We start from the raw sequence: 26,934 nt of genomic DNA, 5'->3' as shown, positions 1-26,934 counted from the left end.
CTATCAGTAATTATGCAAGTCACAGAATATGAATTATTAAAAATATATGAACTTAATATGAATTACAACATATATGAATGTATTGAAACATATGACATTATGCCATCTCTTTAGGGGGCTGTCTTTTTTGGACAGTTCTACGAAAGGTTATAGGCCTACTGCTTTGTGAATTACCCCAGTCAAAGTATTTACACAAATAAAGTAGGCCTACTTTGATTTTCTGTAACCCTTACTATTTACCTTTATTTATCCTTTTTAAAAAGCATCAAGATGATCCGTGTAATTTGGTCTTACCTTAATACTGGGACTAACCTTAATTACCCTCGATTAAAAAACTATTTGTGCAATTTTCACTTCCTCTCACAATTTCTTCGCAACAAACAGCTAAAAACACCGCAACTTCCATCGCAATTTTTTACAAAAGTTGTCGCGAAATCAGGCATTTTAGATCGCAACAATCTCAAAAAATCCTCGCGAAATCCTGGAGGGACTGGGTATTTCATGGGCTTGTGCTTCCTTCCTTATTCCGCATACAGTTCTATTTCTCTGTTTCTTTTAAGACAGAGAAATGTATGCATCACTCAGTATGATCACTGACAACCCCTTATCATCCCTGCACTGTTAGTGTACACATTAAAACACACACACACACACGCACTCGCACGCACGCGCACGCATGCACACACACCCACGCGTCAAAAAATGCGTGCACTGCACAAAAACAAACATAGAATAAGGTTTTATTTACCTCATATATATGCACATGTCACAGGTACACATACACAGACAAATGGAGATGGTAAATAGAGAAAGAGGAGGAAGAGAAAGAGCAAGGCTGAGAGAGAAATGACTTCTGCCCACACTCAGTGGCTTAAGCCCTTTATTTCTCTTTTGTGAATGACTGGCGATTTTAATAGGATGACTGTCCCTTTCTTGTCTCCCTCTTTTTTTACTGTCAGAGGCTGAGAGGATATCTCTCTCCCTGAGGTATAATTTTGGTAGCTTCTATGCTCAACTCTACCAGCCTGCCAGAGACTCTGCCCTAAGACTGTAATTGAACAGTAAATCTTTCTGGCTTTTTCTCCCCCCTCCCCATCTATGTTACCCTGTCCCCTTTCTACTGGCTCAGTGGTAGAGTAGTGAAAAAAAAAACATTGTAATGTCCACCATTCTCCCCAGTCAATGTCTATATGAGAAGAAATAACAATAATAACAATGTTGTTGACCCTGAAGGTGTCTGAGGTTATTATCTCAGTTTGCTATTAGCTTTTTTATTGGTTATTCACCTGAGAGTTTCCACTGTCCTCATTTTACACAGCTCTCTTTTCTCAGTTGAATTACATGCCCAAGGAGAGAGATTTCCACCACTGCATGTATATTGCCACAATTTACATGATTTTGGCTGTCAACTGACAATACAACAATGAGTGATAGTTCCTAGTTCCTATGTCCACACTCTTGTATCTAGCGGTGAATATATGTTGAGGTTTCCAGTGGGGAGACGGTCAAGGTTAAAAGACACAATAAGCCATCATATGCTGATGGTCACACTTTAATCCTGCTCCCATTAAGTGCCTGCAGATTGCTTTCGCTGATTTGAAAGCATGAAGAGGTTGCTGCTGCCATGGCAGCCATATTCCTGCAGGTAAAGAGGAGAGGAGAGAGACGACTGTGTAGGCAGGTGAAGCAGGGGGGAACGGGAGACAGTCTGCCAAGCTGCTCATCGCCGGGCTGTGTCTTCATGCCCTCGCAACTATGGCGACGATGCTGCTACGCTCTTTGGGATGATGTGTTTGGAGGACCTCGTTGGGTGAAGTAGCCACTTTTGGGGTCCTTAATCAGCACTGACAAGAGGCCTCGCAAGAGATGGGCTGAGAGCTTCTCATCTTTCAAAATGATCAGATTGGCAATGCTACAGTACATCTGGGCTTCAACGTCTGAAGATGCCCTTTGATATCATACAAGGCATCAGGCAGATGTCTCTCTCTCTCTCTCTGTCTCTCTCTCATGACTCTTTCTCTGTCTATCACTCACTCATCTCATCCCAGTGTCAATTGCAGATCGATTCTTTAACCCCCACACTTCATGTTAACTGATAGCTGTTGTGCACATGCATTGGTCAAGCCATTATGTCCAAGAGGTTTCTTTACCGCCCCTCAAAATGTATAAAATAAACGTCGTGGGGGGCGCTGTGGCACAATTGGATGCCGCATCCATACCATACTTAGGTCCGGTTGCCCACAGGGACCCAGGTTCAAATCCGACCTGTTGTCATTTCCCAATTCCCAAGCCATCTCTCTCCCACTCGCTTCCTGACGATCTTCACTAAGGCCAAATTCCTTACTATGCAGTCAGTTGGAGGAAGAAAAACATGTTTTTATTTTCTTTATTTTCTTTTTTCACCACTGTGGCTTCAGTTTTTTTTTACCTCAGGTCAATTCAGGGTCTGAACAGAGAGTGGTGAGAAGGCAAGTAGAAAGCTGGGAGTTGAGAGGAGCAGAGAGGAGGGCCAAACAAGCAGAAAGGGAACTTTAAACAGCATCAGAGCAGGTCACAACAAGCAGGGCTCGGGGAATAAGCGCAATCTCCTGGTGAAGAGAGAGAGCGAGAGAGAGAGAGAAGGGAGCGAAGAGAAACACACTTCACATTTGACTCACAAGCTGGAGGCATTTGTGTCGACCGAACAGAGAGATGGACCAGCCTCTGAAGCCACAGTAGAGATGAGTTAACTGATTGCAGGTGTTTCTTCTCTCTCCCCCTCTCTCTATCTCTCACCCTTGCACTGAATGGTGCCCGTAGCCACAAAGGACTCGTGCGGGATCAAAGATTACCTGCAGGTCAGTGTTGAGTGATGTCAAGTAAACCTCTAATCAACTGCCCAGGGAGGCTTTGAGCCGCACAGTGCCAGACAAACAGCTTGAGAAGCACATTCCATGGTGCCACGGATGTTTATTCGAAGCGACGCTGGGTGGAGAGGTGCCACCAACAGGGCTCTGATTCCAAAATGATACTTATCATATTAATAAGATCACAAACGAGAGTGGAAGACCCTCCTGTGACGTGATGCAATGTAATGTGAATGTCTGATAGATGAAAGTGGGGCGGGGTGCGCAACAGAGGTGAAATTAGTTGTATGTATGGCATCATGACATCATGGAAAAAATAGCCATATTTCAACTACAGGTTATACCTAGAAAGATTTGTTTTAGATTTGGGAAAGGAAAGGGTAATTATCCATGAGCTCTTCAGCATTCGGTCAGGACCTTAGAAATAATGTCTTAGATGTGGGGTAGGAGATCATTTCTGAAGGAGTCATTGCTATGTTTTGCTAGTGAGCCAGTGAATTACAAATCAACCTTGTAGGCAATTGCAATATGAGGTAAAGCAGTAGTTACTGTAGCACTATTGAGCTTCATTCTTAGGCCCCTGATTTGATTCACTGTATCAGTGGTTATGGTCCAGAGTCTATTTATGAAGTCTCACTCACCCACTCATATTTTATATTACACCTTTAATTAGAGAAAACCTGTGCAGCCAGCAGTAGCAGTGGACAAGGAAGTTGTGAAACGACTGTGTGTGGTGCCCTGGAGGACCAGAGCCTCCTGTAGGCCTAGTGTGTGGCTCACTAATGTTACTCTGCCACCTGGCAAAGATGGAGAACTACCACTATCATGGAGAGTTACCATGGATGAGACCTACACACACACACACACACACAAAAGTTCAAGAACTGTGTAGTCTACCAGCCTTCATCATTATTAACAAACTCTGTGACACTTTCTTTGAAGCACAGTCCAATATGTGGGAGTAGGCCTACTGTAGCTCATGGAAACCACGGAGGTTATAGGCTACCTAGCGCTTCAGCACAGCCAGTCAAGGATAGATTGCGGCAACTCATGAAGTTGAAGAACCTGAAAATAGACGCATTCTGCTGTGTGACAGGTAGGTAGGTTGTTTTGGGAGAGATTTTGGTATTTATTTTCTGGAACTGTTTCCAATTTGGCTACAGCTTCTCATGTAGGCTACTTAACTGTAGCCTACATAGCCTAATATTGCTAACTTCTGAATTAGCTCAACGATTATGCTTGCTACATATCTAAACTAGTTGAATTTGGGGCTTCTCATCTTTCTCTCTATTTTCGTGGGTGTCTGCATTCTGAGCAAACTGTATTATGAGGGTATTTTTCTAATGTTAGCCTATACTGGCTGGCTACGGCAGGCCGAAAGGCTTTTTACAAAAATGGTGCTCTAGGCCTAACATTTTTGACGTTGTGAAAATACGATAAGGCAGTTTAATTTGCGGCGCTTAATGCTGTATGTGCTACCATGTCCCAATTGCTCATTCCTGTGCGCAAATGTTTTGGATAGGTGTTTTGAGAGGGACGCCAGGACGGGTTGAGGAAGGGCTGTTTTAGTTTGCTTATGTAGGCTATTTTTGCTGTGTTTATCAGTAAGCCTATGGCTCTAATAGCTTTTACTTGCGGCACCCTTAGCTGAGTGAATACTGTCACTGTGTAACACTCACCAAAATGTGTGCAAATTATGAATCCATCAAAAACGATCATCATGTAGCACCATCTTGTTTTATGATTTTCCTGCCAGGGCTTTATAAGTTCACCTGACAGAGTGGTGGAGGCAACAGTAGCAGGGATAGAGAGTCGGTGGTGATGGACACTATGAGAGACTTTAGATGGCACACTGCCATCAAACTGCACATAAGTACAGTGCTCTGCCATTTAGCTGAAGAATAGATAACAGAGAGAGAGAGAGGGAGGGAGAGAGAGAGAGGTGAATAAAGGGAAAGTGGAAAGGTACAAGGTGTGAAGAGAGGAAGGTGTACTGTATACCAAGGCAATGATGTCAGAGGTATTGGAAAGAAGGTTAGTGAGCAGACTGGTCACTAGATCATAGGGGAATAAGGTGGGGAGAGGAGGAGGAGGTGGAGAGAGAAGAGGAGGATGAGGACGGCAGAGGAGGATGAGGTGAAGAGAGGAGAGAAAACAGGGAGGTTGAGGTGGGAGGGTGGGGTAAGTTGGAGTGTGGGTGTCCAGGAGGGATAGCGGCCTTTGATGGAATGGATGAAAACAAATTCCATAAAGGCAACCTTCTCCAGAGGCTCTCAGAAAGTCCCTCCCTGCGACCACTTTAGCTCATAAAAAATAGGTGACATTACTTTGTCAGGGATGGGCCATCGAAGTGCACTTCGCTCTGACTTGGCTTCATGCAGCAAACTCCCCTGGGACTGGTTTAGGGTCCTGTCACTACTCATTCATAGCCAACACAGATCATGGAGCACAGCCAAGATGCCTCAGCTGCCAATGTGGACATACTTGACCGGCACTATCGTGTCGAAGTACGCCACTAGTTCAGTGGGGTGGAATCAGGCTTGATAGCCTTGCTAGCAGACAGGAAGGGTCAAAGGCCTTTAATCGCATTGTAACGGATGCATTTGAGCCTAAAAGGAGGGAGGGGGTTTGAGGAGTTTAAAACGGATAAATAAGTAAAGAGCTCTGAAGCTTTTAGAGGGAAGAAGCACGAGAGAGAGAGAGAGAGGGGGGAGAGAGAGAGAGATGTTGACAAAGGGGGTCCTCATTCATCATTAATACCCGCCCCTTTCGTATGCCGTTGCTTCCAGTTGGACTGAATTAGATGCCTCCATACCGAAGCTTAATCCCCAAATCCATCCATGCCCCATGCCCGCACACACACTTCACACACACACACACACCTGGTGTCTAAAATCCAGCCTCACTGCATTTTAAAGCAAACACTCACTTGGGAGTTGAAGTGCTAGAGAAGCAATTATCGATCTGATTGATCTGCCCACCTTGACAAAAAAATGTGCACCCCTTGCACTCACAGTTTCTCTTTCTTGCTTGTTTCCCCTCCCTTTCTCCTCGTATCTCTCCCTATCTCACTCTGTCCCTGCTCTCTCTCTGCCTGTCCTCTCCCCTCCTCTCTCTTTCTTTAAATTTGAGATGCTGATAAATATCGCTTGGCGAACAGCGGGTAGAAATCTGTTGCCTGTTGGGTCAAATGTGAAAGCGGAGATAGCAAAAGTCATGCATAAATTTACTGCCGTCGATAAGCGAATGAAGACACAGACTCTCGATGGCACCTGCTGACGACATCATCAGTCAGCTGAGATATGGCTGTGTCAGACTCCTTGAGACAGTGGCAGCCTAGCTGAAGGCTAATGTAATCCAGCATTGACTGGCGCATCCAAGTAATTGATAGAAGAGAGGCTTAAAAAAAATAGTCATTTGTCATGACAGCAAATCATTCAGTTTGAGAGGAGAAAAAAACATATCAGTTTATTTATCTGATTTAGTCAAGAATGAGTAGTTTAACCTTTAGATCTGCCTATTTTCATATTGAATCAATTCCAGTTACTGAGACAAAAACACTCGATAGGAAACTGATAGATTGTGCCCTATCTGTCGTGTGCAATCTTTGAGACTTTTATCTTTCAGTATGCATCACTTTCAACTATGCATCACCTACCCTTGTCCCACTCTCTCTTTCTGTCTCTAACTCTGTCTATCTACCTATCTCTCCTCTCCTCTCCTCTTCTCTCCTGCTGTTCCCCTTCAAGTTGATTTGTATTCCCCCAGTACTTCCCTCTCTGAGGCCCAGATACTGAGGTGTTTGTGATGGCTTGGCAATGCAACGGATGCATGAGTGACATATCGGTGTTTCAGAAGAGACGCTGGGAAACGATCTGAATTTTTTTTGACTCACAGCTACCACTGTAGTAGTTGAACTGGACCCCAATAAAAAAAAAAAACAAAGAAAAAAAAATCAGAGAAATCGGGAAACAGAAATAAATTCAAAACTAACCTGAAAAATACAATGGCAGACATGAAATGTTAATCAGTGAATCCATGGGAATGTATTATTGTAGCTATGCAGTACACAAGGCTTTTGTTAGAATATTTGTATTTCATGAATGCAGAGACGGGGCATTTTTATTTATTTTTATCTGAAGTGTGCCCACACAGCTGTAGGCCCAGCACACTTCTAATTAGCCTCCACTGAATTGCAGTTACATAAATACGAGTGCGGGGCAGGGCAGTGTACACTCACCCCTGAGAGTGCTCTCACCGCATACTGCTCTGGACAAAATGGGATTCGTTCATTATTTACTGTACAGTAAGTCGTCATTTTCGACACAACTGAAACTGAAGGTTTACCAATGAAGATTTTTTGGGTGAGAAATTAATGTGGGAAACCTTGTCTGTGATTGGTAAAAGAGTAGTTTTTGGAGAGTTACTTACTCTCTTTTCACATATTTTTTAATGTTTTGCTTTCCCTTCTAACACCGCTTTCCTGCTAACACCACTAGTGTAGGAACACCGCTGACTCCTCTTCAATATCACACACACACACACACACGCACACACAAACACACAGAGACACACACACATGCACGCAGGCACGTAGGCACACACACACATACACACAATCCAAATGTCTTTTTGACTGTATGTTGGGTTGAATGGAGGGCATAGAGTTCAGTTCCTTAAAACAAGACATATGGGTGTCCGATTGAGTGAGTGAGTGAGTGAGTGTGTGAGCGAGGAAGCGCCCCTGAGAGGCGGCCTTCACTCACTCACTGCCTTGTTTCCGGTCAGTATCGATGCGCCTCAGCGCGCTGCCAGAGTTGAGGGCCAGATACAAACACCATATAGATCAGTCCTAGAATGCCACTACACATCCCCACTGCCAAAACGCCTCCTGCCACCAGGACCAACTGTGTGTGTGTTTGTGTGTGTGTGTGTGTGTGTGTGTGTGTGTGTATGTGGTGGTGGTGAGTGGGTCGAGGGGGGGTGCTAGTTGTGCTTCTGCAGTCAGCATTCCCAGCGGTTCAAAAATCTTCACTTGATGGCATAGTAGAAAGCATTTAATTAAATTGATTTTCATTTGTTTTGGTCGTGCTGTTTTTGTTTTGTCTCGGGTGTTGTGAAAAGTCCGTTAGTCAGTTAGTGAACAAAGACACATTGAACACCATACTGTTTATTTCCCTTCCTGGATGAACTAGGTAAATGTACTCAGGAGTTAAAGGACACATTGCACTACCCAACCAGGGCCAGCACAGTGGAGGGCCCCGTTGTTGTGACAATGCGTCCTCCTCAGCAGACACGTTGCCATTGGTCCCGACGGTCAAAGCTTAGAGGGGGAGAAAACAAGTGTGTTTGCAGTAACGCCTGCAGGTGACAAATGTCAGCTCTGTGTTTTTAATTAGTCAAATCAAATTTTACAAAAAATGTCACCTCTCCATCACACACTAAGCGTCAATACCTATTTTAGGATTTCAGTGAGTTTGTTTTTGTGCTTGTTTTTGGTTTTGTTTTGTTTTTTGCCTCCGTCCAAAGCAAAATTAAAAACAAACCTCTTGCAGTATTACTTCAGACTTAATTGCTTTGCAAGCACATTCAGCAAGCACAAATCAGGCCTCTTCTCTAACCCCTAATAACAAGTGTGATTTATCGTTACTGTACAAAACAAAGAACAAACACTTGAGACAGAGAGAGAGAGAGAGAGAGAGAGAGAAAACTCACACAAGGATGTCTCAAAAGAGAAAACGGAAGACTAAACAAAGTTAACTTTCCCTGCAGACATGCCCATTGGAACAAACACGCCCGCAGGAGTGATATATGGGTTCAAGGCAGGGATGCTTTACCAGCAGAGAAAGGGGGGGGGGGGGGGGCAGAAGAAAATCAGTAGATATTTTTCAACAGCTCAAAAAGAAAGAGGGAATTCAGGCTGCACCAGAGTTGAGTGAGGAGAGGTGGGGGAAAGGTACAGGATGTGATCGGGTCTTTTGCCAATCAGAAGCAAGTTATTTTGGGAATTTGGGAGCTGACGTACATTGAGGGGCAAGGGAGGATTGTGGGTGCTGATGGGCGCTCTATATCGCCCATCCTTACTGCAAAGAACCCTTGTGTGTGTGTGTGTGTGTGTGTGTGTGTGTGTGTGTGTTTGTGTGTGTGTGGAGGAAGTGGATGCAGTGTGCATGGATGAATGTGCATAGTTGTGTATGTATGCTCATGTTTATGTATTTGGTATTCAAGGTATTTGTTTGTTACCAAGTGCACTGCTTCACAAAACACACACACACACACACACACACATACACACACACAACAATCACATATTCATGCGCACACACAGAGCAGTAATTAGTCAGATTTACTGCTTACGGTCACAGACTACCTGACCTGTTGGTTGGCTCTGGCACAGTGGAAATGCCAAAGGTTGTTTTGCACTTCGAAGGCTTGTGATTACTAGCAGCAATTACCTGTAGAAATTATATCATGGCCTTGCTGTCTCAGCCTTTGCATTGGCTGCAGTTCAGCTAGGGTCGTCATCCTCTGGGAGGATCCCACGCCTTTTCTCCCAAGCGATTATGGTACTGGCCTTTGAAAAGTTAAACAAAGCTTGGACATCATATTTTACTGGTATCCGTTGGTGTAGATGGTAAAGTTTCACTGTATATAACGAGACTGCAAGTATGCTGTACCATTGCAATGCACTCTATGCAGTGCTAAGTTCAACTAAAGCCTTATATTTGATTAGATACTTGCATTCTCCTCTCATCCAAACTCAAAGATCCTTCTCCAGATCATAACTCATGCTGATAGATAAACAATGGAGTTATATATGCTGTGCACATATGCATGCCCTGAGACACACGTGCTGTATTTCTTGAGTTTACAGTACTGCTCTCTGTGCTTCTCTCTGTGCCTGCGTCAGAGGTTGTCCACTGCTTTTGGAGGGCTATGCTCAGCTGATTATCCTTTCGACCTACCGCAGACTGTACATTGAATCTGCGGAGCATAAAAGAGAGTCATAATTATAGTGGATTAAAGAGAAGAGCCCACATGATTCAGGCTCTCTTTGCTCCACTTGTTTTTGCTTATGTTTGACCCATGCTATGGCTCAACTACCTTGTTCCTTCAACGCTGGATGAAACCCAAGGGAGGCTGGGAAGTCTTGTGCTTGCTACCGCCTCTCCTGTATTACAATCACAATGAGGGAAAGCCATAAAGAGTACATCTGTACATCTGGGGATAACATCTGTTCACAAGTACCTCTTCACAGCCCAATGTTGTACTGTGCTGTTTATTCATTCAGCCAGTCCATTATGTTTTTATGCTTTCTCTTAATTTTCAATTATTTACTCGCCAGATGTAAAGATAAGCAATATTGTGAAACATGAGCCAAGGTCACAGGCCAAGAACAAGGTCGATGAAGTAAGTACTTTTCTCCAACTCTGAGACAAGACAAGTAAATGAGCGGGAAATGAAAAGCCAGGCACAGTATTGCAGGAGAACAAACCAATCTATTGGACTCAGGTGCAAATTAGGCAGGTAATTAGATGCTACATAATTAGAGTTTATGACCGAGAGTTCCGTGGCGCTGGGAATATAACCCTTCTTCCTGAGGTACAAATAAAATTAGCCACGCTAAGTTCACCGCCGTGGCTGCCTACCATTTTTCCCAGCTAATTAGCTCTCCAATCCTCACCTCCTCCATTTGTGGAGGTGCAGACCCAAAAACAGAAGAACAAGTGGGGAACAAAAAAACAAAATAATCTATAAAAAAAATCATGCATAAAATAACTGGTCTGGCTCCGGAGACAGTCTGTAAGCTAAATGTGTGGGCTTAATGCTTTGTGAGTGTCCATGGACTCAGATGATTGTGATGGTCTGAGAGTGTGTGTGCGCAACAGGGCACTGCATCCAGCAAAAGGCTTTTAAAAGCTCTTACTCATTTATGTGAGTGGGAGAGAGGGTGGGTTAGGGTTAGGGTTCTGTGTGTGTGTGTGTGTCTGTGTGTGTGTTGTGTGTGTGTGAGGGGTAGGGTATTTTTCATGCTGGGAACCCACCGAGATTGACAACGTGTGTCAGCAACAGAGCTTTAAATGCCCTGGCAGTGTGCAGTGAGACGGGATCTCCCTCGCCCCCCTGACCTATGGTGCTGCCCACTCTGCAGCCTAACGTGGCCCTCATGGAGAGTGCCATCTCATTTCGTCTCTGCCCTGGCCCTTTCACAGCCAGTGAGATGGACATTTTGATGAAGGATCATGGGAAATGTGCACCCCCTCATGAGATATCGGCCCCCTCTGCCCTCCCTCACAGATAAACAGACTCATGAGAGCAGCTCTGTGAAATTAACTCAGTGTGCTTCATGTGGGGTTAAGTAAAGAGGACAGCTCTTGCAAGCTTGTTTCCCCTATTTACTGGATGATAGAGGTAGGCTAACGGGAGCCTTTACAGTCTCTGAGGCGGATTGTGTGTAGTTGTTCATCTCCTCGACCGGTTGTGTTGGCTTGTCCACCGTGTCTCCAGACTGCAGTGTCTCAGCACATCCTGCTCTTTATGACCAACAGATTACTGCCATTAGTATTCATAGCATGCCGGCTGGTGGCGAGGAAATAGCAATATTGTGTTAAGCCCGCATTTTAAATCTAAACATATATAAAACAAACCAGCAGATGTGGTTATTGTTTATAGTTATCAGTATGGCCAAGCACACGAGTGTGTTCAAATGTAAAATTACAGCGATGGTGAGCAGCACAATGGCAGTGGAGAAAATAAATCTTTGGGGATGGAATAGAAATTGTCTGAGGATTCGCATAAATCGGCCATAAACTATTATTTCAGAGGACAATAAACAAAAAGAAGCTGTAATGTCCTCCGAAAATACAGCATGAGCCATTGCATTTGCAAATAAAAGAAAATTAATTTTAACGGGTGCTAACATCCCTGTAGACAGGTGATATTTTTGAGATATGTGCTTCCTAGAGGCAATGTTTAGTAAAAGTTGGGAACAGGACTTTTTAACATAATTAAGATGTGCTGAATCCAACTAGCCCTGTTCCCAAGCTGAATTTTGAGTTTATGACCATCGAATTAGCATAAACCAAAATGCCGATTTTGGGCACTTTCATTGGGCGGATGTCATTATACCATGTAAATTAATTCATATTGTTCACAGAAATCTTCCTTGGCCAATAGATCAAGAATACAGGCTGTGAAAAAAATAAAAAAAATCTAGTATTATGCCCATGTTAATTATCTGAAAAAACCTTTTTGAAAAATGTAATTGTTAAAATTTTATAACTGAGCAGGCACACGGTATTTGACGAATGAGACTTATGTTTTTTGAGGGTCAAAAAAGATGTGTAGTGATGAAATGTAAAGTTTAAAATTGTGGCCTACTGGTTAGGTCTTCGGGCTTGAAACCAAAGGGTTGCCGGTTCGATCCCCGACCAGTAGGAAAAATGTGGGTGGTGGAAAGGTTGAGCACTAGTCTCCCATGCCCACATCCACGGCTGAAGTGCCCTTGAGCAAGGCACCTAACCCCTCACTGCTCCCCGAGCATCAATGTAGCAAGGCAGCTCACTGCTCCAGGTTAATGTGTGCTTCAATGTGTGACCTGTGTGTTCACTAATTCACGGATGGGATACATGCAGAAACCAAATTCCTTGTATACCCAAGTATACTTATAAAACCTGATTTACATTACATTTACATAATTGAAGCGAATTGGGTTGGTAATGTATGTAGTTTCGGAGTAAGTTACACAGGCCTTTACCCATTTCGGTAACATTTTACGGTAAGGGTACATTAATTAATTCATGATTTATGTATTCATTCATTAATATCTAATTAATCATCAGGAATTTACTGAGTTCATAGTTGTGACCTCATACATGAACACATTACTATTATGTACGGTGGGCACATCATTATGAATTATTTTTGAATTCTGATTTGAACATAACTTTGGAGTTCTCTAAACACATGTCATTATTCACTATTTTATTTGAGGGGCCACAGACATGATAAATGCATGAGCAATTATCCTAAAATTCATGTAATCATGATGATCATGCTTAAGAAATCATAAATCATAATGATATACCCATCACACCTAATGCTTTAGTTGATGTGTTGTTCATACATGAGGTCATCATGAATGAGAGTATATGAATTCATGTCAATTCCTGATGATTCATAGGATATAAAGGAATGAAGTAATGCATAAATCATGAATTAATTAATGCATGAATTCATGATAATTCATGTACCTTTACCATAAAGTGTCACCCATATTTCTTCATAACATTTGTGTTAGTAAAATGATTGCATGTCCTGTGAATTAATAGCTAGATGTAGGGGTGTAAAGATTAGCCGATACGTATCGGTATCCGTTTTTAACGTGTAAGATACGGCTACATCGATACGTGAAGCCCCGTATCGGAAAAAAACTGAAATGAACCGGTCGTTATATCGATTTACTTGTTATGAATCGGTGCACAACCTTTTCTGCTCGCTCAGACGCTCATTTACGTTCCAAGCACCGCGTTCACCCCACTTCTGGTTTTAAAACTATACGTGGCACGGAATTGTGGGTAATGCAGTTCGTTTTTGGTTACATTCATTGCCCAAAGTTGTCAAATGACTTCATTACCCATACATCTATTGCAACTTAAGCATGTGACAACTTGCACTCGGTCGGCTTTTGTTTTTCGAAATCCAGTGCGAAATTAAGAATTTACAGCATTCCTAAACAGCAACGATAGTCTGTAGAGTAGCCTTACCTTTGATGAAGGGATTTCCTTAATGTTAAATAATAATTTGGCCCTTGCTGCTAAAACGATGCATAAATTATTAACCAATGATTTTGTTCATAATCACTCAGACTTGTGGCATTTTAGGTTTCTGCATTAGGTCTACTTTCGGAACAAAATAAGCCCTGAGAGTTCATTGATTTGTAGGCCTATTTTATTCTTGTAGGGTAGGCTAGGCCTATATGAGAAAAGGCCAAGAGTGTCTTAAGCACTGTTTTATTTTATTTCGGTATTGTCTTACCTCAACAAGGCTACAGCTCCATGAAAACAATCAGATATAACTATAAAATCTGTAAAGTCTATAAAAATGTATTTTTATGTTGTATTTGGCTGCTGTGTTTGACTGAAATGTAGACTTTTCTTTTTTCATTTCAATACAGTATATGAAACAAACCTCAGTTTAGATAATCATATTGACACATTTTGTTGCCTAATTGACAACCATGATAATTGATAATATAAAATGAATGTGCACCTTGAGCAAATTATAAAAAATCTTTCAGAATGCTTTCCATTCTTGAACTGCATCGAATTGCATCGAATCGCATCGCATCGAATTGTACTGAATCGTTTTTTATAAACATGTATCTTTTCTTGTATCGAATCGTGCCCATGTATCTAGATGCGAATCGTATCGTCTTTTACATGAGAGATTCACACCCCTAGCTAGATGAATAACTTTATAACTAGTGCAAGTTCACGTTTAAGTTACTTTATTTGTACCCAGAGGTAGATTTTGTTTGCAGTATAGAATGCTTCAAGAGAATTTGCCAGAACAGGAGCACAGAGGATGCCATCTTTACGGAAATTCACTCTGCCCTGTCCCTCCTTGACAATAGCAACACCTATGTGAGAATGCTGTTCATTGACTTCAGTTCAGCATTCAACACTATTATCCCCTCCAAACTGCTCACCAAACTCAGTGAACTGGACATCAATACCTCCCTCTGAAACTAGATTCTGGACTTCCTAACCAACAGATTAGATTAGATTAGATAACCTCACCCACTCAACCCTCACCCTGAACACTGGCGTGTGCTGAGCCCTCCTTTACTCCCTCTTACCTACAACTGCATACCTGTACATGGCTCTAACACCATTGTCAAGTTTGCAGACAACACTACAGTGATTGCTCTCATCAGCAACAATAATGAGACAGCCTGCAGGGAGGAGGTCCAGCACCTAACATCGCGGAGCACCGACAACAACCTGGCTCTCAACACCAAGAGGACCAAAGACCTCATTGTGGACTTCAGGAAGTCAAAAGCTAGCACACAAAGCCCCATCCTCATCAACAGGACTGAGGTGGAGCATGTCACCAGTTCATGTTTCTGGGTGTCCACATCTCTGTGGACCTCTCTTGGACCCTCAACACCTCTACCTTGATCAAGAAGGCTCACCAGCATCTCTTCTTCCTGAAGAGACTAAAGAACACAACCTCTCTCCTCAGATGCTGGTGAACTTCTAAACCTCTACCGCTGCACCATTGAGAGCATCCTCACCAACTGTGTCACAGTATGTTATGGCAACTGCTCTGCCTCCGACTGGAAAAGACGGCAGAGGATGGTGAAAACTGCTCAACGCATCACTGGTTCCTCACACCCCTCCATCAACGCCCCCCCCCCCCCCCCCCCCGGTGCCTCCTTGCCTGTGCCTGTTGAGGTGTCCATGTCGATGGCAACCTTCACAGGGACAACAAGGAGGCGAACATTTTGCCCCTATCCCACCCATAGTATTCTATTTATATTTAGAAATGTACACACTTTATTACACTGAAACATAGCAATATTCTACTGATATTTCTACGGTTGTTCGTGATTAGTTCAAAGGAACTCCAATGATTTTAAACTCCAAACATGTGTCCACCCACCACGAAGAATATGTTTACCAATGAAGTCAGGCCACACTCTTTGCCAAAGAGGACCGTAAACATAGTCAAGAGTATTATAAGGTGATAATAATAGTTTAATAATAATAATAGTTTTTTTTTTTTTGCATTTTTATATTTTTCATAGCCTTTACTTTTTATTTATTGCCCACAGGAGATTTCTGAGATGCACAGATGTGAACAATATTAATTTAATTTATTTACATGGTATAATGATGCCCGTCTGAAGAAAGTGCCCAAAATCGCCATTTTGGCAGCCATTTTGTTTATGCTAATTAGATGGTCAAAAACTCAAAGTTCTGCTTGGGAACAGGGCTAGTTGGACTCAGCACATGTTAATTATGATAAAAAGTCCTGTTCCCAACTTTTACTAAGAAATGCCTCTAGACCCATATACAAGGACTTTTTCTTGAAATAGCACTTGTCTACTGGTACATCTCTCTCTCTCTCTCTATCTCTCTCTCCCTCTCTCTCTCCCTGTCTCCGTATTTGTAATGTGCATTTGCTCTTTCCTGCCCCTCTCATTTTCTTTCTTATTCCTCTCTTTCTCTGTTGCCTTCACTTTCATCTCCCCCTTTTTCTCTGGCTTTTTTGCTCCTTTCTCGCACGCCTTATCTCCCAACTCCACAGGATTTATGGAACTTGCATAGAAACGCGGAGCTGTGGTTGCACATTCCCTGTAGAACAGACTACCCCTGTATTGTATGTCAGGAGAACAGGGATCTCTTTGGGAGGTCTCTTAGAAGAAAACACTATCAGCTGTGTTTTTTTCACACATGTACTCTTCAACAGTTTTATTGTATGTGATAGAGCATCCTGGCAACCAGACTTACCACAAGGTTTGACTGAAAGCAAACAAGGCTCCACTGTTCAAGTAGGTTAATTTCAATTCTTAATTTGAGCTCCACTATCAGAACTTTATTTGAGTTCTGGGCTGGGATTCATTACTAGGACAACTGCAATAGCTGCTGCACTCAGTTTGGTCAAACTCTTAGCATGATGATCAAAGATAAGTTTCCGTGGCAGTGCTGCTGTCTAATAAACAAACCCATGTGGATAGACATTAGATTTCGAGTCAGATTTATAGAGTGCTTCAGCCAAAGTAAGTTAGTAAGTAGGTAATTACTGTAAGTAAGTAAGTATCTCATAACATATTTTTCGTGCACTGAGTGCAACACAAAGCGCATCACACACAAACATCATGCCAGACAGAGCAGCGAGAGACTTTACTATGCAACCGGTGTGACACTTAAAACACACATGATTTATCGCACAGTAAATCTAGCTAATCACCTTCACACCTAAACACCTTCACTGCACTCTGAAGATGTACATCACCAAGGGAATGAACATGACATACTACACCCGTCAGCACTCAACAACAACAGAGAGTATTACACGGAGTACAACAGTACAATACATAAAAACAGCAGGCAAGACAAGCCGTCATAGTTCCCTTAGCAAGTCATCCTGTTTAGGACTGCTATGGCTGCGGTTAGGAGCCAAAGCCAGCCCTGCTGCACCTCGGGGACCAGCACCTATGCCCAGAGAGATGAGAGGGAAGTGACCTTGAGACCTTCCAAGAATTCGCGATGTTGCGATCGCAACAATTAACGCAAATTTAGCGAATCCTCGTGAATTCTGGGCGACCTCGCAATTTTGTCCAAACACTGCAACTTTTTCGCAAATTAGACCAATCATCATGGTTACCACAACAGCCCCTCGCGCAGAATATTGACTCAGATGCCACACTCACTTCTGCAGAGAGATTGCCCTATCTTGTTCACTCCTCTGCAGTTTTGATGACAATAAATAGAAGGCTAACGTTAATGATCTGCTTTACTTGCATCTGTCATCTCAACCTAGTGTTGCTAACCTGCCTAATTATGAAAGTAAGTTAATTAAGGCCTACTTGGTTTACTGACATTTGAGTAGGCTACAATATGCAACCCATTGGCAAACGTTTACACCTGGAGATTAGTCCGGCAGCCATGGGGTCAGACCTGGTTTTGTCGGTTAAAGTTTTTTTTTTTGCAGAATCTTGTAGACCAGGGGTATCTCTTTAAGATTTAGGAGGGTGCCCAGTGATATCCCTTGGGCAATTTTGTATATTAACCCTTTCTTGTTCAATGTATTGAATACAAGGTAAGACACTACAGGTGAATAGGGTAAAAAAATAACTAGCAACTTACATTAATATGGAAAAAAAATGTATTACAGGTTATCTGAAATGTAATGTTTGAATATGCAAATTAGGCACAATCTAATTAAATATGTGCTGATTTGCATAAAGTTTAAAAAGAAAAAAATCTGAACATTAGATGAAGCCGGGTTCAAAATTACTTTTTCATTGTGTTTACATATTAGATGAAAAGTCTTTTACACAAGAAATTTGTATTACAAGTTTTCTGTAATTTAATGTTTAAATATGAAAAGCCCAATGTGCCAAAATCATGAAATAGGATATACCTCTAATTTCAAGATGAGTAGGCATACTCATATTAAATGCAAATCAACTCAATTAAAATGTACTAAAATACAATGTTCTGTGTGATAGTTTTTCAGACAGTACATTCAAATTTGGACAATTTAACCCTTTACTAAGTGAATTAATGAATTTCCATGTTTCAGATAATGCCAGTCAGGGAGCCATGGGGTCAGACCTGGTTTTGTGGGTTATTTATGTATTAATTTTTGCTTAGACTTGTTGACTTGGGGTGGCTCTTTAATATTTAGGAGGGTGCCCAGTGTGATATCCCTTGGGCAATGTCCTACATTAACCATTAAAGCCATATGTGCCGAAATCATGAAGAAAAAAAAAATAGGAAAAGCAAATAATCAACTCAAATAGAATGTACTAAAATACAGTTTGCAGTGTGATAGTTATTCAGACAATACTGCATTCAAATTGGGAAAATATAACCCTTTTCTATGTCAAATAATTAATTTATAATTTCAGATATTGCCTGTAATAATTCTGAATATGTACACTTTTCCTAGTATTAGTTCTGATAATTGTCCAGTTCTGGCTCATCCTACCCTAAAACATGCAGAGAATATTGTGCAAGGCACCATTAACCTGGCAACTGCATCTGTTAGAGCTACAAGGATTTTCACTCTTGCAGCCACATCTGATCATCTCCAAAATGTACTGTAGTTTGGTGCAAGTTTGACATTTTCTGGTAGACTGGTTGAGCTTAGTAACGAATCAATGAATCTTTCTTCAAATGGCAGTTGAATTTCCAACTGAAGTATTCCTTCGCTTCAGGCTCCATATACTTCAATAGCCTACTTAAAAATGAATATTCTCTTTTTGAATGACGAGTTTAGGCTCTGAGCATAGACTACTACTGCAATAAAGAATAAAAATAAATGTATATTTTATACATATTAGAACAGTAGAACAGACACCCTGTAGAAATAAGCTAAAAGAGGGCAGTTTAGGCTAACAGTAATCATTTACATAGCATACATGCAGTAAGTCCTTCCACTCAGCAGCCATATTGTAGCACTTTTTGGGCACTTATCGGGCATCTATTTCGGCGTGCACAAGACTTCACAACACCAGCCTTGCTCCAACAGTGAGATCACAACACATGAAAGGGGTCGGATATGTGTAGAACACTGCCATATTGGCGTTACAAACTAACCCCATGCATTTCTATGGAGACTTGCTAGTGAGAGATGCTAGCACGTAGCACCCGTGGATTAGTTTCCTCTCCCACTCTGAGAATGAACTCGGCACTTCAGAAGCACCTACATACAACAAACTTTCTTATACCTAACTATATTTAGAATGCTTCTACAGAGGGGTTTGTTGATATGTTATTCCTAGCCTTTTTATATTACATTTTATTCCTAAAAACATGGCGAAAATGAATTTTTTTAAAAGGCTATTGGCAGTATTTTCTGATTTACGGAATAAATAAAAGAGATATCTAAAATTCCCTGTGTAAAAGACTTTTCATCTAATGTGTCAACACAATGAAAAAGTAATTTTGAACCTGGCATCATCCAATGTTCCGATTTAGTTTTTTTTAGTTTATGCAAATCAGCACATATTTAATTAGATTATGCTTAATTTGCATATTTAAACTTTATTTTACAGATAACTTGTAATACATTTCTTTTCCATATTAATGTAAGTAATCAACTGGGAAAGTTTCATAGTGATATCTGCTAGTTAATTATTTTACCCTATTCACCTGTGGTGCCTTGCCTTATATTCAACACATTGGACAAGAAAGGCTTAATATCGAGAATTGCCCAAGGGATATCACCGGGCACCCTCTCTAAACTTATTGAGTTACCCCTTGACAGCAAGAAACAGCAAAAAAAAAAAAACTTTAACCGAAAAAAAACAGGTTCACCTAAATTATGGCATTTGGCTGCCGGACTAGATGTCCTTTTAGCTCGTGTCATGTTTGCTAGCTTGTGGGCTCAGTTTGTGTAGTGCAGTGCTACCAAAATCATATAAATTAATAACATTGTAAGACATTTACCTCTTCTATGATCCAAGAATGATTTCATTCGAGTTATTATGACCGCCGCGCAGCGAAGCGGCGGTCATATAGGTTTAGTCAGATTTTTTTTTTTTTTTTTCTTTTTTTTTTTTTTCTTTTTCGCATGCCCAAATTTCCGTCAATGATTCCCGGGACACTGAAAGACCGGGGTACACAAAACTTGGTGGACATGTAACCCCACATGGATAGCATGGAACCATCGTTTTTCGTTTTGATCTGTAGCCCCCCCGCTGAATTGGACCCCCCGAAAGGAGGGTAGGGCAGACACAGTTTTCTGTGAATATCTCGAAAACCGTAGGGTTTAGGAGGACCATTTTTTTTTTGTATGTTGATCTCAAGGGTCCATGTCAACCCATTCCATAACCACTCATTTCATGTATAGCGCCACCTAGTTAAACACAAAAAAGTAAAAATGAGGTGGTGTAATTGAAGGTATCTGTGACCTAACATAGTCAAAACTGCACGAAATTGGAAGTGTAGGATCATTATGACACCCTCTGTATGCACGCCAAGTTTTGTGGAATTCCGTTCATGGGGGGCCACACAATAAATTAATTTATGTTACTATACACCAACTGGCCTGTAGGTGGCCGGAGACAGTTTTCTGTGAATATCTCGAGAACCGTAGGGCCTAGGAGGTCCACCTTTTTTTTGTATGTTGGTCTTAAGGGGGCATGTCAACCCATCCCATTACCACTTATTTCATGTATAGCGCCACCTAGTTAAAAATTAAAAAGCAAAAAATGAGGTGTTTTCATCACAATATCTCTGGCTGACAAGGTCAAAACTGCACGAAATTAAAAGTGTAGGATCATTATGACACCCTCTGAATGCATGCCAAGTTTTGTGTACTTTCGTTCATGGGGGGCCTTACAATAAAATAATTTATGTGTACATTTAGTGACGTACACCAACAAGGATTCCCGGGACACTGAAAGATCGGGGTACACAAAACTTGGTGGGCATGTACCCCCACATGGATAGCATGGAACCGTCATTTTTCGTTTTCATCTGCAGCCCCCCCGCTGGACTGGACCCCCCGAAAGGAGGGTAGGGCAGACACAGTTCTCTGTGAATCTTTTATGGTATGTTGGTCTCAAGGGCCCACATCAACCTGGCTCATAATCACTCATTTGTGATTTGCCCCCCCCCCCCCCCCCCCCCCCCCGGTAAAAAATGAAAATGCAATATTATTCTGCTTTAATCGCCCCTATCTTCAGTTCAGTTATCTTCAGTTGTCATTCAAAAGATGTTCAGAACTGCACCAAATTTTATGTGTATGATTGACCTGGCATTCTCTGGGGGTCTGGGGGTATGCCAAGTTTCGTAGAATTTCATCCATGGGGGGGGCTAAAAAAATTAGGTTATGTGTACATTTAGTGACTGTACACTCATTGCCCTGTAAATGGCGGTGCACACATATAAACATGCACACACACAGGCACCCACATACTATCGGTATTAGAACGGCCGATACATAATTACAAATTCAGTAGGATCAAAAGAAAGCCAAAATATTCATCATCATTATCATGGCTGCATTTTCAGTATTGGCGATAAGTAGTCGTTTGTCCACTAGATGGCGCATCGTTGCAGTGAGACGTAATTTTGTTGGAAGTTAAAAGTGGGTTGGAAAAACAATGGACACTTCCTACAAGGACTGTAATTTACCGCAGCGAACATCTAATAAGGACAGGACGATGTTCACATGAAGTGTAAGTGAGGATGAAGTGAGGATGTTTATCGGACATGCTTGGTTTTTACTGCAGGTACGTTAATCTTGTAATATCAATAAGGACCTAGGTAATGTTACCGTTAGCGTTGGTTGAGTGATGGAGGCCCATTTGATTGATTGCATTTGTAGAAAACTATAAATGCGGTTATACCAAGCAAATTGATAGCAGCACTGTTTGTATCTTTCGACTGTCATTTATTGCACGTGCTACAAAATCATTCTGTGCAATGGAAGATTTACCAACGTTACACCGGTCTGATACAGTTTTGCCTATACATGCGTGAGACTGAGACGCCTGTTTATTTTGTTTTAAGTGCGTGCAGGGTGTGAGAGGGGAATCGATGTGCTTTGATTCCAGCTTGGTAGTTGTAGTCTGTGAAATTAAAAAGCACGTGTGTGTGAAGTATCCAAACAATGACACCTTCATTTCATTATGGCTGCTTTAGCAACACACCTTAAGCTACTGTGTAGTGGGTCCCATTTAGAAGTGGCTACTTAATTCGCGCTTTCCTTGACTCATGGAGCTGCGTGAATCTTATTACAAATTTTCGCCACGATATGGCAGTTTAAGTCCGCTTGATACTGTAAGTCGTAAGCCATTGGTTTCCAAAGGAGATTTTATTTGTGTCGCCAGCATAGCCTATTGACAATTTATGTTGTAAATAGGCCTACCTTATAATCCTACCTGTAGCTTAGGGAAGCTAACAGCTTTCTATTAGGATCTAGTTTGTTAGTTACAGTTTTGTTATAACTCCCTAATGCATTTTTGCATTTACAATAGCCAGAGCGTGTATATCTCAATCTGAAAATTAAACAATATCGGGTGCCTATGGACTAGGCTGGGTGAACCCAGCCTGATCTGCCCGCTATTTATTTTTTGATTTCTTAAAAGATTGAGCTTGGTCTGATGAAAGCCAGACTAGCCATGGACCTTAGTTACACAATGCAAGGGAACATGAATCAGCCTATATTTGCACGAACAATAACGGACAAAAGCTCTTCAACTTTGGCCCGTTAAAATGTGTATGAACAGTCTAGCGACGCATTTCATCAAGGCCCATTTGGACATGTCAGTTATTTGCACCACTGGTTAGATGTAAAACAGCATTTCGTTTCAGACTACTGTTACTTAATTTGTGCATTAACAATAACGTTTCAGACTACTGTTACTTAATTTGTGCATTGACAATAAAGTATTACATGAACTAAAGATGACTAAAATCTTATGTAGAAGAAGAAACATTCACAAAAAATCCATCCATCCAAAAATGACCTTTGTTTTTGATAGCTGTTGAAAACGGCATGGAACTGACAGAGATGTTTTTGTTTATAAATACATACAAAATAAATAAATAAATAAATAACATTATGCTGATACCTTTTGCTTTTCCCAAATACAATGTAGCCTACAGGTGTAAGTGACCTTTCATCAATCCAGTTGCAATGGATGAACTGTGATGACCTGCCCTACTTGTGATTGTTTAGAGAGAATTAATAACAATGGTACATCTTCTTTGGCTATTCTACAATCTATTCACCTTTTCAGCACCAGTAGGCTACTTTCTGTGCAGCCGCACACACACACTCAGGCATGCCAAACAAGCATACACAAAAGTTTCAAGCGTGGGGGATGGAGTAAAAGATGGAGACAAATTGAAGTGTGATTTATTTTCGCGAAATGGATGTACAGGACTGAGCGGCGGTCATATTTTGTACCGCTATGCGGTACATCTAGTTTTTTAACATTTAGTTTAACTAATGACATAGAAAACATCCCGAATTCTATCCACATATCGTAAGGCACTATGCAAAAAGTTATTTCCAGTCTTAGCCGAACACAGTGAGATGCAAGTGTTCCAATCCACTTAGATATGTTATTACGCTACTCTCACATCCTTAAAGTGGCAGGCAGTCAATTAGACTTACACACCACCAATGTAATAACATTAAAGAAAAGTGTAGTCTAATAGTTTAAATCAATATGAAATTACTAGATGCTTAGTTGGCTATCAGTAATTATGCAAATCACAGAATATGAATTATTAAAAAGATATGAACTAAATATGAATTACAACATATATGAATGAATTGAAACATATGACATTATGCATGCTCTTTAGGGGGCTGTCTTTTTTGGACAGTTCTACGAAAGGTTATAGGCCTACTGCTTTGTGAATTACCCCAGTCAAAGTATTTACACAAATAAAGTAGGCCTACTTTGATTTTCTGTAACCCTTACTATTTACCTTTATTTATCCTTTTTAAATAGCATCAAGATGATCCGTGTAATTATGACCGCCGCGCAGCGAAGCGGCGGTCATATAGGTTTAGTCAGATTTTTTTCTTTTTTTTTCTTTTTTTTTTTTTTTTTCTTTTTTTTTTTTTTCTTTTTCGCATGCCCAAATTTCCGTCAATGATTCCCGGGACACTGAAAGACCGGGGTACACGAAACTTGGTGGACATGTAACCCCACATGGATAGCATGGAACCATCGTTTTTCGTTTTGATCTGTAGTCCCCCCCGCTGAATTGGACCCCCGAAAGGAGGGTAGGGCAGACACAGTTTTCTGTGAATATCTCAAAAACCGTAGGGTTTAGGAGGACCATTTTTTTTTTGTATGTTGATCTCAAGGGGCCATGTCAACCCATTCCATAACCACTCATTTAATGTATAGCGCCACCTAGTTAAACACAAAAAAGTAAAAATGAGGTGGTGTAATTGAAGGTATCTGTGACCTAACATAGTCAAAACTGCACGAAATTGGAAGTGTAGGATCATTATGACACCCTCTGTATGCACGCCAGTTTTGTGGAATTCCATTCATGGGGGGCCACACAATAAATTAATTTATGTTACTATACACCAACTGGCCTGTAGGTGGCCGGAGACAGTTTTCTGTGAATATCTCGAGAACCGTAGGGCCTAGGAGGTGCACCTTTTTTTTGTATGTTGGTCTTAAGGGGGCATGTCAACCCATCCCATTACCACTTATTTCATGTATAGCGCCACCTAGTTAAAAATTAAAAAGCAAAAAATTAGGTGTTTTCATCTCAATATCTCTGGCTGACAAGGTCAAAACTGCATGAAATTAAAAGTGTAGGATCATTATGACACCCTCTGAATGCATGCCAAGTTTTGTGTACTTTCGTTCATGGGGGGCCTTACAATAAAATAATTTATGTGTACATTTAGTGACGTACACCAACAAGGATTCCCGGGACACTGAAAGACCGGGGTACACAAAACTTGGTGGGCATGTACCCCCACATGGATAGCATGGAACCGTCATTTTTCGTTTTCATCTGCAGCCCCCCCGCTGGACTGGATCCCCGAAAGGAGGGTAGGGCAGACACAGTTCTCTGTGAATCTTTTATGGTATGTTGGTCTCAAGGGCCCACATCAACCTGGCTCATAATCACTCATTTGTGATTTGCCCCCCCCCCGGTAAAAAATGAAAATCAGTAGGATTAAAAGAAAGCCAAAATAAATATTCATCATCATCATCATCATGGCTGCATTTTCAGTATTGGCGAGAAGTAGTCGTTTGTCCACTAGATGGCGCATCGTTGCAGTGAGACGTAATTTTGTTGGAAGTTAAAAGTGGGTTGGAAAAAACAATGGACGCTTCATACAAGGACTGTAATTTACCGCAGCGAACATCTAATAAGGATAGGACGATGTTCCCATGAAGTGTAATTCCCATTTCTTCTTGAAGCCGAAATAAATCTGAGGATGTTTATCGGACATGCTTGGTTTTTACTGCAGGTACGTTAATCTTGTAATATCAATAAGGACCTAGGTAATGTTACCGTTAGCGTTGGTTGAGTGATGGAGGCATTTGATTTATTGTATTTGTAGAAAACTATTAATGCGGTTATACCAAGCAAATGTATAGCAGCACTGTTTGTATCTTTCGACTGTCATTTATTGCACGTGCTACAAAATCATTCTGTGCAATGGAAGATTTACCAACGTTACACCGGTCTGATACAGTTTTGCCTATACATGCGTGAGACTGAGACGCCTGTTTATTTTGTTTTAAGTGCGTGCAGGGTGTGAGAGGGGAATCGATGTGCTTTGATTACAGCTTGGTAGTTGTAGTCTGTGAAATTAAAAAGCACGTATGTGTGAAGTATCCAAACAATGACACCTTCATTTCATTATGGCTGCTTTAGCAAAACACCTTAAGCTACTGTTCCCATTTAGAAGTGGCTACTTCATTCGCACTTTCCTTGACTCATGGAGCTGCGTGAATGCTATTACAACTTTTCACCACGATTTGACAGTTTAAGTCCGCTTGATACTGTAAGGCGTAAGCCATTGGTTTCCAAAGGAGATTTTATTTGTGTCGCCAGCATAGCCTATTGACAATTTATGTTGTAAATAGGCCTACCTTATAATCCTACCTGTAGCTTAGGGAAGCTAACAGCTTTCTATTAGGATCTAGTTTGTTAGTTACCGTTTTGTCATAACTCCCTGATGCATTTTTGCATTTAGAATAGCCAGAGCGTGTATATCTCAATCGGAAAATTAAACAATATCGGGTGCCTATGGACTAGGCTGGGTGAACCCAGCCTGATCTGCCCGCTATTTATTTTTTGATTTCTTAAAAGATTGAGCTTGGTCTGATGAAAGCCAGACTAGCCATGGACCTCAGTTAAACAATGCAAGGGAACATGAATCAGCCTATATTTGCACTAACAATAACGGACAAAAGCTCTTCAACTTTGGCCCGTTAAAATGTGTATGAACAGTCTAGCGACGCATTTCATCAAGGCCCATTTGGACATGTCAGTTATTTGCACCACTGGTTAGATGTAAAACAGCATTTCGTTTCAGACTAGGCTACTGTTACTTAATTTGTGCATTAACAATAACGTTTCAGACTACTGTTACTTAATTTGTGCATTGACAATAAAGTATTACATGAACTAAAGATGACTAAAATCTTATGTAAGAAGAAGAAACATTCACAAAAAATCCATCCATCCAAAAATGACCTTTGTTTTTGATAGCTGTTGAAAACGGCATGGAACTGACAGAGATGTTTTTGTTTAAAAATACATAAAAAATAAATAAATAACATTATGCTGATACCTTTTGCTTTTCCCAAATACAATGTAGCCTACAGGTGTAAGTGACCTTT

General features: G+C 41.2%; 1 protein-coding gene across 3 annotated transcripts in view; it reads left to right on the top strand.

Moving 5' to 3' along the window:
- Positions 1–26,934, top strand: part of lingo2 (leucine rich repeat and Ig domain containing 2) — a 258,806-nt gene that overhangs the window by 63,164 nt on the left and 168,708 nt on the right. The window contains exon 1 of one of the 3 annotated variants that reach the window (XM_042062158.1): positions 3,646–3,942. The exons of the other annotated variants lie outside the window; for them this stretch is intronic. The gene's annotated coding sequence lies outside the window, so the exon portion shown is untranslated. Of the gene's footprint in view, positions 1–3,645; positions 3,943–26,934 lie in introns of those variants that run through there. 3 annotated transcript variants of the gene reach the window in all.

Source organism: Alosa sapidissima, chromosome 14 (assembly GCF_018492685.1).
Source record: "Alosa sapidissima isolate fAloSap1 chromosome 14, fAloSap1.pri, whole genome shotgun sequence".
In the NCBI taxonomy this organism is placed as follows: domain Eukaryota; kingdom Metazoa; phylum Chordata; class Actinopteri; order Clupeiformes; family Clupeidae; genus Alosa; species Alosa sapidissima.
The sequence above is the reverse complement of the archived record's forward strand: the minus strand, read 5'-3'. Positions and strand labels throughout refer to the sequence as shown.